An 18,058-nucleotide genomic window follows, 5' to 3' on the forward strand; every position below is an offset into this window, starting at 1 on the left:
TTTTTTTAGGGTTGGAGTATATTTTGCATGAATTAAATAAATATTTCAAGAAATATATGTGAAAGGTATTTTGTGCCTATTAATTTAGTATTTACATATTTCAAAACGCATGAAGGGAACTTCAAATGTAGTTTAAGTAAAGGTATTTTAAAATGATTTTTAGAAGTATATTTTAGTACTAAGTAACAAAAAAAGAAGTTTATATTTTCGGTATATTTTTCGTGTACTTACAATTATGAATTGTATTTCAAATACACTCAAATTAGAATGTGGTATATTTCAAACGTATTAGTTTTCGCTAAGGGCCCCCTTTCGCTCATACAGCATTTTGTCATGGGTGAGCCCCCCCGCCCCCTCCCCCCCCCCCCCCTGAAACAAAATCCTGGCTACGTGCCTGATATATATATATATCTATTTTGCGTTGTTCGGTTTTTAAAGGCGGCGGGTTTTTGCAGGTTCAGGTTCTACCGCGCCCTACCTTCTGTATCCTGTTGAACCCAGGGTTGTAGGCTGATCTGTTTGCATAGTCGCGTCGGTTGTTTCCTTTACTTGGCGTAGACGAAGACGCTACACGCCGGCAGCTGAAACAGGCACCGCGAAGCATGTTTCAGTGTAGCCTCTCTCGATCAATTCAACCCATTGACTATTTTGGGCCGAACGCACAAAAATGTATTAGGATTTTTCCCTTCAAACCTACCGTCCACCTCTGTGCTGTCAGTTTTTATTTTTTTCGTCCACCTCGTAACATTTTTATGCTTTTTGATGATAGTCAAATGGTTAACAATGGTCATGTGCGCGCCCCATTTATGGCAACCGCGTTAGCATATATTTGATCATGTTTCTCTCTTCATAACTTCGAAGCCATACAAATATTGCATTATGTTTTTGTAGATTCTGCTAGTACATGTTATAATGTTAATTCCGGAGAGTTTCCAGAAATATTAAGAATGGCCTTTTGTTTTTTAAGTAATTTTCAAAATAATGCATATTTAGTTAAATGATCCCGTGTGAGCTACTCTTGTAAATTTCTCCCGCTTACCAGGACAACACCATTCCATGCACAGATGACTGTGTACACGAAAACACACCAGCAAAGCTGGAAAAAGTGAGTTTTTACAGATACGAAAAGAAAAATATAATCTAGAGCGTTATTACGCAATGTTCCGTATTCGCGATTTTGTTTCTGAAAGTAACGACCCTTATACTCGGTGATTAATGCTTTGTGTCAATCCTTCCTGTGCCTAATTTGTCAGTCAATATTTCGAGACTCGTCGCCAGAACAGTTTTTTTTGGGGGGAAGCAGCCCGAAATGCCAACATCGTGCGATACGCGAAACGTGCACGCGACTAAGAGGTTGCGTACAAATTTTTTTTGCGAAAAACAATTTTTTTTATAACAATGATGGGATTTATTTTTCTGGTCATTGAGCCAGCAAAATGTTTTTTTTCTTCATTAAAATTAAAAATGGTCTCTGAACATGGTTGTTTGATCTTATCTGAAAACGCTCTACGGAAACTTTAAACGCTTAAAATCTTTGAAAACTTGACTGACTTCATTTTATTTTATAAAAGAACCGATTTCCTTGCGTGTAAATTGATATTCACCCCTTCGTCACTCTTCGAGTCCCGTCAGGAGTGTCTCTAGGGCCGGTTTTAATATCAATATATAGTCTTTTTCCACTTACTCTCGCCCCCGACCGCCATGTAGGGATATCCGGTATGGGCGACGAAGGTATATTAAAACGTTTCAACCTGCAAATAGTAAAAAAAATAAAGGGGAGACAAAACGAGGATGGGTGACGGTTACGCTTATCTCCCAAATGCATTCTATTGGCGTGGTGACGGCAAAGCAATGTTTTCGCCCATACTGGAAGTACGTTATTTTGAGATGGCGGCGCCCTTGTGAAAAAGGTTAGGTCGCAAAGAAGCTGGTGAAGGTTTAACAGTTTAGAAAACAAACCGAGACTCGATGGAAAGAAGGAGAACACAACTCGAAGTCTCTGTGTTGTGCTGTCCTTTTTTCCCCCTAGACTCGCGCTTTTGTCTAAAATATTATATTGGTGGTTTCATCTCAACTCAGGCACGGATTTGGAGTCGGATTTTTAATCTTGACGAAAAAAATATGTTTTGGGAAAAACCCTTTTGTGAGAGGAAGGGCGAACCGCGAGTTAAGGACATTTTAAGCAGCCGAGGCGCGAACTGACCTTTCTCTCGCCTGTCGGAGGTGTCATGTTTCGCCCCTTTCTTCTTTTTGACTTTTCTTTGGTAGTGCAATGTAATTTTTTTTGGGCACTCTCAGAATAGGGGTTAGTCATAGTCAATAATTTTATTTCGATTATGTTTCTTCACTTTTGTTTTCATTATTGTGAAAGTGTGTCCCTTTGACAATATTTGTTAGAGTTTGACCAGCTCTTCCGCGTGACCTCTTTGAGATATCGTAACATATTTAGTGTTTTCGAAAAGCTAAGAGTATATATAGCCTTTTTATTGATAAAAAATTTAATGTTGAGTGTAAAAGAGAAGAAGCAGTGTATTTTCGTAAAGCAAGGACTATTTCAAATTTTTTGAAAATTGGAGTTTGATTTTCTAGAAAAACCCCACCTTTTATTTCGCAGATTTTTTGTATAGCTGCGGTGCTTTATGAGGTAATATAAAAGAAAATGTATTATTTTGTTTGTATTGCAGCTATTAAGGCTCGAAGCCGGAGTTTGGTTGACTGTTTTGTCAGTAAATCAACTTACTCGCAAAAACACAATAATTCAAAACTGGCGCCTTTTATTTTTTAATAGATACCTGTGAACACACTTACTCTCTGATAAATAATTTTAACGCGAGTATTTATATGAAATATAATTTAGAAAATTTGCCAGTATGACGTTTTCGGGCAATATTCGTCAAAGTTTACCAGCTCTTCTGCGTGACCTATATGAGATATCTTAACATATTTAGTGTTTTCAGACAGGTTAATGTATGCTCCTTCTAATGATAACAAATTTAATGTTGTGTATAAAAGAGAAAGGGCAGTATTTTCGTGTAAAGAAGGACTATTTCAAAAATTTTGCGAATTGGAGGTAGATTTTCTAAATAACCTACCTTTTATTTAACTAATTGGTTTTCTCTGGCTACCTATTCCAGTGTTTTATAAAGTAAAGCAAACAGAAAATGCAATATTTTGCTTGTATGTCGCCTATCAAAGCTGACATTTTGGTGTTTTTTTTCACTTGTCGTTCAGTAATACAAGTGACTCACAAAAATACACTAACTCATAATTAACGCCTCTGAAATTTTTAGTAGCTACCTGTATATTCCTTTAATAGAAGAGGATGCAAATCGCGATATATGCTAATAAAGCGTCTAGGTCAATATATCTCACTTTTTTTTCTTAGGTCATAATATCTTTATTTTTTCTTTAGGTCATAATATCTTTATTCTTTTTTATTTTTTTAATTGTCAGACGGCTCTCTGCAACAATATTTGACGAAGTTCAGCAAGCTGGGCTGTGTGACCTAATCAATATATTTTATGATGTTTACAAAGCTCCAATTAAGCTCTTTCTGTTGAGTATAATTTAAATATTTTGCACTAAACATATGACGCGGAACATTTGCCTAAAAACAAATATTTAGAAAAACTTGCAAGTTTGAAGTAAATTTTCTAAACAGATCCACCTTTTATTTCTTTCATGTTATATTCACGGTTTGGTAATATAGTCAGGAACTACCAACAGAAATTGTAATATATTCTTTGTATGGCCGCTATTAGGACTTGAATCTCGTGCTATGAGAGTTTTGAAAGGAACTTCGCATAAACGCTCAGCTAAGTAAAACTTTGACCTATGTAAGGTTTTATATTTAATGTTAGTACTTACCTCCATATCTGAGCGTAAAAGCCAGTGAAGCAACAATATTATTCCTAACAATATTTTTTCACTTGGCACTGGGGTGATCTGCAAGGTGTGTGAGCTTCGCCCTATGTATTGACGGAGGAGATACGTAACATCTAGACTCCCGGAACAAACTTAAGTGAAGAGGAAAAAGTCTAAGTAACCCGGCATGAATCACTGAAAATAGAAATGAACCCCAAAACACATGACTAACACATTCGAAACCTTACACGCGACGGAACGCTCGTTATTTTACGAAAGAGTCCGTGTATGCACAACCCAAACCGTACATCCTAAGCGTCAGATACCAAATCGTACATATGTATATGCACTGCATATCTGTTTGACATAAGAAAATATGACTATTACATATCACGTTCGGTATTTCAAAATTAAAAACGAAAGCAATAGGCCCCAGCGGGATTCTCTAACGATCCGCATTCCCCCGTATTGGGTGGAAGTAAGCGCTGTGCCCGCACTTGTGGATGCGGACTTCTAAATAACTTTTTTAAGTACACTACTCCGAATTTTATTAATGTTTATGACTGGATATTGAGGTAACTGCAATCAATAAATAGAAAACCTTATATAGGCGAAACTTCTGCTCAGCAGGGCGCCTGTGCGAAGTCCCGTTCAAAACGCTCATAGCACGAGATTCGAGTCTTAATAGCGGCCATACAAACAATATATTACAATTTCTGTCGGTAGTTCCTGATAGACTACTGTATTACCTTACTGTGAATGAAATTAAAAATCGACTCCAAAGTTGCTATTTTTACGATACATTCGTGTTTCAGGCTGATCTTGCGCAATATATATTTAGTGCAGAAAATTCAAATTGTACTCAAAATAACGCGCTTAATTGGAGCTTTACGGTGATGTAAAGATAATAAAAACATGTTGAGTATGTCTCAAAGCACAGCTTGCTGAACTTGGTCGAATATCATCGCAGAGAGGCGGTTTGACAATTAAAAGAAAACATTAAGAATCTTATGAACTAGGCGCTTAATTAGCATAAAAAAGCATATCTCGAGAGTGTTTCCAAAAACTTATACTGATGTAGCATAGAAAGTAGGTAAAGGGGATGGAGTGAATAATGGCACCACCAATAAGCTGGAAAAACGTCAGTTTCCACCTTGGCCGCTTCAGCGGTCCATAACTTGAGAGCAAAAAATCCGACGAAATCGCCGTTTTCGTTTTCTTTTATCATAGGAATTGCGCGACAACATATATATATATTTTTTTTACAAAACTAAAAATTCGACCCAAAGTTCGTGCCTGAGTTGAGATGAAATAACTCATACATTTATTAAGGACACTGTTACAAGCGCTGTTTATCCTAAAATTACTTTTAAACAATTTGTGTACAGCATCGTGAAATGAGTAGGTGACCAGAATAGATTGACTGACAAGCGAAAAACATATTACTCTGGTGTGGGAACTGGAAAATGCACTGAACATAAAATGGTATATTTTCTACAGGTCTGTATTAAGAAACCAGCTCTGAAATTTTTATGCTCTCTTGTTGTGGAAGTAATAAAATAACTATCCGCAGTTACATGTCACTGAAGTCTTTAATTGAATGACCACATAGATAACGTTTGCTAAAGCGCTTTTTGGGCCCTTGAGGCGTCTGACGTAAGCTTCCGAGAGCCGCAGTGCGAGGGAAGCTCGCGGCTTACAGGCCTTGGTCACAACTTGCCAGGAATTCGCACCCTGCCTAATGGACCCACATATTCCCATATTGTCAAAAACATATCTAAGCACGAAAACCTTTGGTGGAACACAGGTTCATTTGCAGGCGGTATAAAAAAGAACCGATAGCGTGGCTTAAGTATTGTGATTATCAGGTCTTGAACTGCTTCGAGCAGGGCGCTCAGAGAGAGGCAAACATTTTGTGCCTAATATATCGCGGTTTCAAGACTCACTGACAGAAAAAAATCAAATTTTTCTTATTATCCGAAACGAGTCAAACCGATGCCTGGACATTACCCACTAAATACGAAGCTCGAAAACTCGCTATTTCTGAAGTAAAAAATGAAATACGTTTACAATTCTCTGGGATGCGGAATTGGAGCGCAGCTCTTCAGGAAAAGGAAGGGAGTGTGTAAAGGGGAGGATATTCCCCTCCTCCAGTGCTACCCCTCCTCTCCGCCTCTCCTGCTCCACTCCGATTTAGCGTGAAATTTTCGCTAAATTTTCATTCAAATTAAGCGAAAATTTCCCCGTTAAATTTAACGGGTAAATATTTCCTCTAGATTTAGCGGGAAATGTACCAACATTTTCCCGCTAAATGATCAACATATTGCGAAAACTGCACGGCAAAAACTGCAACGCGTCATCGTCATCAAACCGGCACGTCTCAGCTGCTATTGTTCATCTGTCGACTTGGCCTAGCGACATCTAGCTACAAAATACCTGGTTCAGCACTCTGTTCGCTGCACTTGGCAGTCGTGATGGCTGGTTGTACATCGTCCTAAGAAATCTTCGCTACCGTTCCAGGTTGACTGAGGCTAATACCGAGCGCCGCTGGAAACCCCGATTTCAAGCTTCCGACTGATCACGGTCGACGACAGGCGAAAACTGCAAGGCAAAAACTGCAACGCGTCATCGTCATCAAACCGGCACGTCCCAGCTGCTATTGTTCATCTGTCGACTTGGCCTAGCGACATCTAGCTACAAAATAAATGGTTCAGCACTCTGTTCGCTGCACTTGGCAGTGGTGATGGCTGGTTGTGCATCGTCGTAAGAAATCTTCGCTACCGTTCCAGGTTGACTGAGGCTAATACCGAGCGCCGCTGGAAACCCCGATTTCAAGCTTCCGACGGATCACGGTTGATGACAGGCGAAAACTGCAAGGCAAAAACTGCAACGCGTCATCGTCATCAAACCGGCACGTCTCAGTTGCTATTGTTCATATGTCTACTTGGCCTAGCGACATCTAGCTACAAAATACCTGGTTCAGCACTCTGTTCGCTGCACTTGGCAGTCGTGATGGCTGGTTGTACATCGTCCTAAGAAATCTTCGCTACCGTTCCAGGTTGACTGAGGCTAATACCGAGCGCCGCTGGAAACCCCGATTTCAAGCTTCCGACGGATCACGGTTGATGACAGGCGAAAACTGCAAGGCAAAAACTGCAACGCGTCATCGTCATCAAACCGGCACGTCCCAGCTGCTATTGTTCATCTGTCTACTTGGCCTAGCGACATCTAGCTACAAAATACCTGGTTCAGCACTCTGTTCGCTGCACTTGGCAGTCGTGATGGCTGGTTGTACATCGTCCTAAGAAATCTTCGCTACCGTTCCAGGTTGACTGAGGCTAATACCGAGCGCCGCTGGAAACCCCGATTTCAAGCTTCCGACGGATCAAGGTTGATGACAGGCGAAAACTGCAAGGCAAAAACTGCAACGCGTCATCGTCATCAAACCGGCACGTCCCAGCTGCTATTGTTCATCTGTCTACTTGGCCTAGCGACATCTAGCTACAAAATACCTGGTTCAGCACTCTGTTCGCTGCACTTGGCAGTCGTGATGGCTGGTTGCACATCGTCCTAAGAAATCTTCGCTACCGTTCCAGGTTGACTGAGGCTAATACCGAGCGCCGCTGGAAACCCCGATTTCAAGCTTCCGACGGATCACGGTTGATGACAGGCGAAAACTGCAAGGCAAAAACTGCAACGCGTCATCGTCATCAAACCGGCACGTCCCAGCTGCTATTGTTCATCTGTCTACTTGGCCTAGCGACATCTAGCTACAAAATACCTGGTTCAGCACTCTGTTCGCTGCACTTGGCAGTCGTGATGGCTGGTTGTACGTCGTCCTAAGAAATCTTCGCTACCGTTCCAGGTTGACTGAGGCTAATACCGAGCGCCGCTGGAAACCCCGATTTCAAGCTTCCGACGGATCACGGTTGACGACAGGCGAAAACTGCAAGGCAAAAACTGCAACGCGTCATCGTCATCAAACCGGCACGTCCCAGCTGCTATTGTTCATCTGTCTACTTGGCCTAGCGACATCTAGCTACAAAATACCTGGTTCAGCACTCTGTTCGCTGCACTTGGCAGTCGTGATGGCTGGTTGTACATCGTCCTAAGAAATCTTCGCTACCGTTCCAGGTTGACTGAGGCTAATACCGAGCGCCGCTGGAAACCCCGATTTCAAGCTTCCGACGGATCACGGTTGACGACAGGCGAAAACTGCAAGGCAAAAACTGCAACGCGTCATCGTCATCAAACCGGCACGTCTCAGCTGCTATTGTTCATCTGTCGACTTGGCCTAGCGACATCTAGCTACAAAATACCTGGTTCAGCACTCTGTTCGCTGCACTTGGCAGTCGTGATGGCTGGTTGTACGTCGTCCTAAGAAATCTTCGCTACTGTTCCAGGTTGACTGAGGCTAATACCGAGCGCCGCTGGAAACCCCGATTTCAAGCTTCCGACTGATCACGGTTGACGACAGGCGAAAACTGCAAGGCAAAAACTGCAACGCGTCATCGTCATCAAACCGGCACGTCTCAGCTGCTATTGTTCATCTGTCGACTTGGCATAGCGACATCTAGCTACAAAATACCTGGTTCAGCACTCTGTTCGCTGCACTTGGCAGTCGTGATGGCTGGTTGTACGTCGTCCTAAGAAATCTTCGCTACCGTTCCAGGTTGACTGAGGCTAATACCGAGCGCCGCTGGAAACCCCGATTTCAAGCTTCCGACTGATCACGGTTGACGACAGGCGAAAACTGCAAGGCAAAAACTGCAACGCGTCATCGTCATCAAACCGGCACGTCTCAGCTGCTATTGTTCATCTGTCGACTTGGCCTAGCGACATCTAGCTACAAAATACCTGGTTCAGCACTCTGTTCGCTGCACTTGGCAGTCGTGATGGCTGGTTGTACATCGTCCTAAGAAATCTTCGCTACCGTTCCAGGTTGACTGAGGCTAATACCGAGCGCCGCTGGAAACCCCGATTTCAAGCTTCCGACGGATCACGGTTGATGACAGGCGAAAACTGCAAGGCAAAAACTGCAACGCGTCATCGTCATCAAACCGGCACGTCCCAGCTGCTATTGTTCATCTGTCTACTTGGCCTAGCGACATCTAGCTACAAAATACCTGGTTCAGCACTCTGTTCGCTGCACTTGGCAGTCGTGATGGCTGGTTGTACGTCGTCCTAAGAAATCTTCGCTACCGTTCCAGGTTGACTGAGGCTAATACCGAGCGCCGCTGGAAACCCCGATTTCAAGCTTCCGACGGATCACGGTTGACGACAGGCGAAAACTGCAAGGCAAAAACTGCAACGCGTCATCGTCATCAAACCGGCACGTCCCAGCTGCTATTGTTCATCTGTCTACTTGGCCTAGCGACATCTAGCTACAAAATACCTGGTTCAGCACTCTGTTCGCTGCACTTGGCAGTCGTGATGGCTGGTTGTACATCGTCCTAAGAAATCTTCGCTACCGTTCCAGGTTGACTGAGGCTAATACCGAGCGCCGCTGGAAACCCCGATTTCAAGCTTCCGACTGATCACGGTTGACGACAGGCGAAAACTGCAAGGCAAAAACTGCAACGCGTCATCGTCATCAAACCGGCACGTCTCAGCTGCTATTGTTCATCTGTCGACTTGGCCTAGCGACATCTAGCTACAAAATACCTGGTTCAGCACTCTGTTCGCTGCACTTGGCAGTCGTGATGGCTGGTTGTACGTCGTCCTAAGAAATCTTCGCTACCGTTCCAGGTTGACTGAGGCTAATACCGAGCGCCGCTGGAAACCCCGATTTCAAGCTTCCGACGGATCACGGTTGACGACAGGCGAAAACTGCAAGGCAAAAACTGCAACGCGTCATCGTCATCAAACCGGCACGTCTCAGCTGCTATTGTTCATCTGTCGACTTGGCCTAGCGACATCTAGCTACAAAATACCTGGTTCAGCACTCTGTTCGCTGCACTTGGCAGTCGTGATGGCTGGTTGTACGTCGTCCTAAGAAATCTTCGCTACCGTTCCAGGTTGACTGAGGCTAATACCGAGCGCCGCTGGAAACCCCGATTTCAAGCTTCCGACTGATCACGGTTGACGACAGGCGAAAACTGCAAGGCAAAAACTGCAACGCGTCATCGTCATCAAACCGGCACGTCTCAGCTGCTATTGTTCATCTGTCGACTTGGCCTAGCGACATCTAGCTACAAAATACCTGGTTCAGCACTCTGTTCGCTGCACTTGGCAGTCGTGATGGCTGGTTGTACATCGTCCTAAGAAATCTTCGCTACCGTTCCAGGTTGACTGAGGCTAATACCGAGCGCCGCTGGAAACCCCGATTTCAAGCTTCCGACGGATCACGGTTGATGACAGGCGAAAACTGCAAGGCAAAAACTGCAACGCGTCATCGTCATCAAACCGGCACGTCCCAGCTGCTATTGTTCATCTGTCTACTTGGCCTAGCGACATCTAGCTACAAAATACCTGGTTCAGCACTCTGTTCGCTGCACTTGGCAGTCGTGATGGCTGGTTGTACGTCGTCCTAAGAAATCTTCGCTACCGTTCCAGGTTGACTGAGGCTAATACCGAGCGCCGCTGGAAACCCCGATTTCAAGCTTCCGACGGATCACGGTTGACGACAGGCGAAAACTGCAAGGCAAAAACTGCAACGCGTCATCGTCATCAAACCGGCACGTCCCAGCTGCTATTGTTCATCTGTCTACTTGGCCTAGCGACATCTAGCTACAAAATACCTGGTTCAGCACTCTGTTCGCTGCACTTGGCAGTCGTGATGGCTGGTTGTACATCGTCCTAAGAAATCTTCGCTACCGTTCCAGGTTGACTGAGGCTAATACCGAGCGCCGCTGGAAACCCCGATTTCAAGCTTCCGACGGATCACGGTTGACGACAGGCGAAAACTGCAAGGCAAAAACTGCAACGCGTCATCGTCATCAAACCGGCACGTCTCAGCTGCTATTGTTCATCTGTCGACTTGGCCTAGCGACATCTAGCTACAAAATACCTGGTTCAGCACTCTGTTCGCTGCACTTGGCAGTCGTGATGGCTGGTTGTACGTCGTCCTAAGAAATCTTCGCTACCGTTCCAGGTTGACTGAGGCTAATACCGAGCGCCGCTGGAAACCCCGATTTCAAGCTTCCGACTGATCACGGTTGACGACAGGCGAAAACTGCAAGGCAAAAACTGCAACGCGTCATCGTCATCAAACCGGCACGTCTCAGCTGCTATTGTTCATCTGTCGACTTGGCCTAGCGACATCTAGCTACAAAATACCTGGTTCAGCACTCTGTTCGCTGCACTTGGCAGTCGTGATGGCTGGTTGTACGTCGTCCTAAGAAATCTTCGCTACCGTTCCAGGTTGACTGAGGCTAATACCGAGCGCCGCTGGAAACCCCGATTTCAAGCTTCCGACTGATCACGGTTGACGACAGGCGAAAACTGCAAGGCAAAAACTGCAACGCGTCATCGTCATCAAACCGGCACGTCCCAGCTGCTATTGTTCATCTGTCTACTTGGCCTAGCGACATCTAGCTACAAAATACCTGGTTCAGCACTCTGTTCGCTGCACTTGGCAGTCGTGATGGCTGGTTGTACGTCGTCCTAAGAAATCTTCGCTACCGTTCCAGGTTGACTGAGGCTAATACCGAGCGCCGCTGGAAACCCCGATTTCAAGCTTCCGACGGATCACGGTTGATGACAGGCGAAAACTGCAAGGCAAAAACTGCAACGCGTCATCGTCATCAAACCGGCACGTCCCAGCTGCTATTGTTCATCTGTCTACTTGGCCTAGCGACATCTAGCTACAAAATACCTGGTTCAGCACTCTGTTCGCTGCACTTGGCAGTCGTGATGGCTGGTTGTACGTCGTCCTAAGAAATCTTCGCTACCGTTCCAGGTTGACTGAGGCTAATACCGAGCGCCGCTGGAAACCCCGATTTCAAGCTTCCGACGGATCACGGTTGACGACAGGCGAAAACTGCAAGGCAAAAAGTGCAACGCGTCATCGTCATCAAACCGGCACGTCCCAGCTGCTATTGTTCATCTGTCGACTTGGCCTAGCGACATCTAGCTACAAAATACCTGGTTCAGCACTCTGTTCGCTGCACTTGGCAGTCGTGATGGCTGGTTGTACATCGTCCTAAGAAATCTTCGCTACCGTTCCAGGTTGACTGAGGCTAATACCGAGCGCCGCTGGAAACCCCGATTTCAAGCTTCCGACGGATCACGGTTGACGACAGGCGAAAACTGCAAGGCAAAAACTGCAACGCGTCATCGTCATCAAACCGGCACGTCTCAGCTGCTATTGTTCATCTGTCGACTTGGCCTAGCGACATCTAGCTACAAAATACCTGGTTCAGCACTCTGTTCGCTGCACTTGGCAGTCGTGATGGCTGGTTGTACGTCGTCCTAAGAAATCTTCGCTACCGTTCCAGGTTGACTGAGGCTAATACCGAGCGCCGCTGGAAACCCCGATTTCAAGCTTCCGACTGATCACGGTCGACGACAGGCGAAAACTGCAAGGCAAAAACTGCAACGCGTCATCGTCATCAAACCGGCACGTCCCAGCTGCTATTGTTCATCTGTCTACTTGGCCTAGCGACATCTAGCTACAAAAGACCTGGTTCAGCACTCTGTTCGCTGCACTTGGCAGTCGTGATGGCTGGTTGTACATCGTCCTAAGAAATCTTTGCTACCGTTCCAGGTTGACTGAGGCTAATACCGAGCGCCGCTGGAAACCCCGATTTCAAGCTTCCGACGGATCACGGTCGACGACAGGCGAAAACTGCAAGGCAAAAACTGCAACGCGTCATCGTCATCAAACCGGCACGTCCCAGCTGCTATTGTTCATCTGTCTACTTGGCCTACACACTAAAAATTTCAACACCCATGTTCGTGTTAAAAGGGTGTTTTTCCGAGCTCACACCCTTCCTACACCATTTTTACATGATTTTTGAATATTCAAGGGTGTACGGAAAGGCCTACACCCTTCGTACATCCTTTTTACACCCTACGGCTACCGAAATCGTGTTAAGAGGGTGTTGCGGTGGTACACCCATGATTTCCGAATCGTCGAACTCGGAAACCGCCGAATTGCAGACATACGCGCCGACAGCAGAAGTCAAGAAGCAGCCTGCTCAATTTAGAGGATTTCGTGAAGTTCAAGTAAGCACAATGGGCAGCTGACATCCAAGCCAAGCCAACGCTCAAGTTGTTTTCAAGCCAGATGAATGCCGGCGTTGTGTACAAGCTCCTTGGTTGTTTACGTGCAAGCGACCACGAAAATAGCATCGGTTACTCACGCACTTCTGCTCAGAATGGTGAGACCACATCGGTTCTATTATGATACATTCCTTCTTATCCTGAGATGTACTAAAGCGAAGGCTAGACGTGCGAGACGGTTCGGGCTCACAGCTTTACTGTGAGCCTGTACCGTAAAGGTCGGTTCCGACACTTGCGTTTGAGTGTGTTTGTCTGCGTTGCGTTTAGAACCGAAAACGAGTCACCGGCACATCTGTGCTTCGTATGAAGCGTGGATTCCAATTCAAAGAATCATCTTGGCACGCGATATAAGCAGCAGGGATGTCCTGGTTTCTCGCAGCCGCAACGCGGTCAAACGCAACTGTTTGAACCAGGCTTTACGTGGTTGTCCTGTGCTTGTCCCTCGCGCTTTATTCTTTCGATTTTAAGTATTCATTTTCAACTCGCTCGCTTTTAACAGTACTAGTAGATACTCAGGCTGCACGAGGGTTCGTGCAGTGCGACCATCTAGCGATGCTATGAGCTTGTGCTCGAACCTTGGCTGTAATGGGCAATCATCGGGGATATATGACACACGATGATGCCAAGTCAGTTCACGGCGGACTCTCGTGCTGTTCTGATTGGAGGAGAAGGGGCGTGTAAAAAATTGGCAAATGGAACATGGTTAGCGACAGCGCAAATATATGTTGGAAAAAGTTCAGAACATTGAAGTGCAGCAGCCTGAAACTTTGGAGTTAAGCAATTAGAGAATCATTTGAAGACATCTTTAGAGGTTCAGCCTTCTCTCCCCCCACACCAATATCGAAGGCTGCTAGGATATTGGTTCAGGCTAAGCCCTCTGTCTTTCAGTCAGCGAACTCGAGCCGTTCCACCTGACCTTGTTATTTCATAACAGATATGTTAGAAAATGGAATGCAGATTTTCTTTACACGGCCAAAACATAAAGTGTTATCAAATAATACCTGCCATATTCATATTCTACATTTACAGACCGGGGCTGCCCCGCCTGTGGAGGGTGAAGATGCGAGCAGCCTCGAAGCCCACCAGCAGTGGCTGTGTGCTGAGAGCGAAAGCTGGTGCCTGACGAAGGCCAGATTGATCTTCGAAAGGATGCGACTGCCTGCAAATGGCTACATGTGTTGACATTGATGGGCATATAGACTGCACAGAATGCGTATCCCTACCTGATGGATGCTAGGAGGGTATGCGTTCCATATTTTTTTACTGATCTCTACGACAATTGCTAAATTGCGCTTCCCCGTTCCGTGATTGCGGCTGCCGGACGACCATCTTGGGACACGGAAAATTAACCTTTTGGAGCGTTGGAGAGGCTGGCCGGCAGCGTGCTGAAGACATGTTTTTTGCTCGTTTGTCGTCATTGGGAGCGTTAAACTGGCCCTGCAATAACTTTTTGACTGGTTTTTAATTTGGACCGAACCTGAGCGCATTGAACATAGTAATTTAAAGAAACTTTTCTTTTCTCAAATTTCGCTTTATTTTAAAAGTTATAGGCAAATTAGACTTACAGAAACAAGCAAAAAATAACATCCTTCATGACGTCGTAAGTCCTGGTTTGAGTGGCCGTGAAGTAGTGAGCTCATCGAGCGCTCACGGCTGCTGCACTCAGTGTCAACGGCTCGAGAGGGTGCCACTAAAGCACGTGTTGACTAGGCTGTATGAAGCGGGCGGCCAGGGCAGCTCGCATTGCATTTGCCGCGCGATTAAAGACTAATTCGGCATAACACTTCATTGGCCACAAACGACGGCAAACATGGGGTAAAGATCAGTTCAGAACGGGAGCCACTTCGCGCTGCCATACCGCCAAAGGGCCAAATCGCCTCCAAGCCCGCGCCGAAAGCCTTGGGAACGCTCGGAACCGGTCGGATCCTCGAGCCGGTATACGACCGCAGCGCCACCGCATACATCCGGGACCTTTCTAAGCCCATTGTTCGTCGGAGCCTCATCCCACTACGCCTTTTTAGTACATGTATGCGCCGTTTTTTTCACCGCTTGGTGGCGGGTTTGTCGACGGGTCTTTTCTTGTTTTCGTACTTTATAAACTGCATTTGTTTCTTTTCTGATCTAAAATACTGAACAAAAACTATTTCATACATAATTGAAACGGTTCGCGACACTTATATTTTGTATCGACTAAAAAAAATGCTTTTAGCGGCTCTGACCAGTAGTAAGCCCAGGACCAAAGACGTCACATATTCCGCGCTTTCGGCAACGCGGGTCGCCCTCGTAGGTGGAGGAGGTTTCCGCGTCGTCCGGTTAAAATATGACTCACTGATATTTAGTTATTCTCTCCGTGCCCGCTGGCTTACCCGAACCCAAAGAGACGTGGAAACCGCAAAAGAGGTAGACGCTTAAGTATGATTGCAGCTCCCCTTTAAGTCCACACTCCTTTACTCCTACTCTGACGCTCCGAGTTTCATACTCCAGGCACAGCAACTAAACGGCGCATGGCGTACACACCAAATCTATTGACGAGCCGCACAAGCTCCTTCCCACCGCACGGTTATGACGAACCTGGCATCCCGTGGATACGGGTGGGAGAAGCCAAAATTATTTCGGTGGTAAATTAATTAAAGCCAGTGTAGAGCGGCAGGGTACAAAGTAAAAGAGACGGCGACGTTATGAAGTTTCTACGAACGTTTAAGTATTTCTGAGAGGTTTGGAGACTCGCTTCGAGCACGTGCGGGGAAAGGCACCTTGGCTGATCTATTTATTGACCGTGCAAGCTGTTTATATTTGACCGTGCAAGCTGTTTTCAGGCGAGATGCACGAACAAACCTTTCCCGCAATGCTAACTGATGCTTCGGCTTTCCAATCTAAGTATCTTTATTCGCTGCAGCTGGACTAAGCAGTTTAAAAAGGGCAGCCGTCCCACTGTCTTCTCGGCAACTTTTCTGTCGCCGAGCTATCAGCACGCTCGTTCGATAGATCACTTTGTTCTCAGGCAAGGCACATGAACAAACCTTTTCCGGAATGCTAATTGCTGTCTTGGCTTTCAAATCAAATTGTTTTTACCTGCTGGATTAACCACTAATGGACTGAAAAGGAGCAGCTGTCCGGCTACGCCTTTTGTTTCAACAATCTCAACAATGGCACAGCCATCTTGTTTGTGGACGTGACATCACGGAGCGCAAAGAAGTCACTTGTGCTCCAAGAAATGCTCGGAGCACGAAGAGCACGCTCGAGTGTCAGTCTCCGGCGGCGCTCCCCTCTGTTTAGTGAAAGGAGCGCCAAACGCTCGCAATGTGTAAACAATAAGAATTTTCTTTGAAAACGCATAAAATATTTTGCAACAGCGCGGCACCGCAGGAAAAAGGCACAACTTGTCGAACGTCGAGTCTCGCCGGTCTTGCGGCGTGATCAAAGCTTCCTTGGCCTGCCAAACTGCTGCGTCTCTGTGCCTTTTCACGCTTGGATACTTATCAAGAATCAATGCCATGGCAGAGCTTTGAAGGTATGTCGTACATAGGCGTCTTCTCTATCACCCAGCTGTTCCAGCGAGTTGCTATCAATAGGAAACGAAATCGGTGGTTGCTATTATGGATTAACCATGGCTATGTTCCAAATCTACTCAAATGGATCACATGACAGCACAAATAGAGCAATGCTGTGGAGGAAGGTAGGTTTTCGAAGGCAAAAGTATGAAGCCCGTCCATATAGTTGTGTGCAATCTGTCGCCGTCGCCATAGCCTCCTACCCCTCCTTTTTCGCCACTGGATCATGCCCGCTTCTGGACTGCAAGTGCCGCAAGTTACAAATACAGTCGTAAGAGTAAAGTAAAATGCTGCTCCAGAGGCACATGCATCTTCATGCTCTTTGCACTCACGAAACAAATCCACACGGCGTTAATTCTTGATCGGTATTCAAGCGTGCGAAGACAAAGATGCAGCACTTTGGCATGCCAAGGAAGCTTTGATCATGCCGCCAGAACGGTAAGATTTACGTTAGACGAGTTGCCCCTTTTTCTTGCGGTGCTGAGCTTTCGTAAAAATTTCCACGTGTTCTCAAACGCAATTCTCACCGTTCGGGGTTTTAACAAACTTCTTCGGTAAATGACAACGAACGAGCAGAAAACATGTCTTCAGCTTACTGCCGCGCAGCCTCCACGACGCTCCAAAAGGTTGACTGATAATCTTTGTCCCAAGGTGGCCATCCGGTGGCCGCACCTGAGCTGCAACGACCAAGCGGAGACACGCGATCCAGCAAATTGTCGTGGAGATCAATGGTATTGCTTGCACGGCGTACTATTAGTCTTCAGAGCAAACACAAGTGTCGCTGCGGTCGCCACGTCTTGATTGGGTGAGGTGTACCGTGACGTCTGGTGACGGACTCCGCTTCGCGTTCTGGCATCTAGCTGGCATCTAGCTGGCTTCCCTGCGCCCGTTTCCTCACGATCGGAGGTTTGTGATCATGCTGACCTACTGTTCAGCGCTGCAATGCAATTTCCAAAAAGAAGCTGGTATCATATTCTACCACCCGAAAACTTCGAGATTAAACAGAGCATGGACAGTCAGACTAAGGATGGGAAAGGCACCGTCAACATCGGCCGTTGTGAGCTGTAAGCACGTTGAGAAGCGAGGCTTCGTTTACCCAGTGTACAAGGCGCTGGGTGAGACTTATGCCGACAGAATTTTCATAGCTTTTCCCTATTGAAAAAACCAGCTTAAGCTGGTCCCAGCTTCAAGCTGGGTTATTGCCCCAGCATGCCAAGCTTGGCATGCTGGTCATACTGGTTGATCTGGTCCCAGCTTCAAGCTGGGTTATTTCCCCAGCATGCCCAGCTTGGCATGCTGGTCATGATGGTTGATCTGGTCCCAGCTTCAAGCTGGGTTATTGCCCCCGCATGCCCAGCTTGGCATGCTGGTCATTCTGGTTGATCTGGTCCAAGGTTCAAGCTGGGTTATTTGCCCCA

The sequence above is a fragment of the Ixodes scapularis genome, unplaced genomic scaffold, assembly GCF_016920785.2.
Source record: "Ixodes scapularis isolate PalLabHiFi unplaced genomic scaffold, ASM1692078v2 PGA_scaffold6__148_contigs__length_123643588, whole genome shotgun sequence".
NCBI lineage: Eukaryota > Metazoa > Arthropoda > Arachnida > Ixodida > Ixodidae > Ixodes > Ixodes scapularis.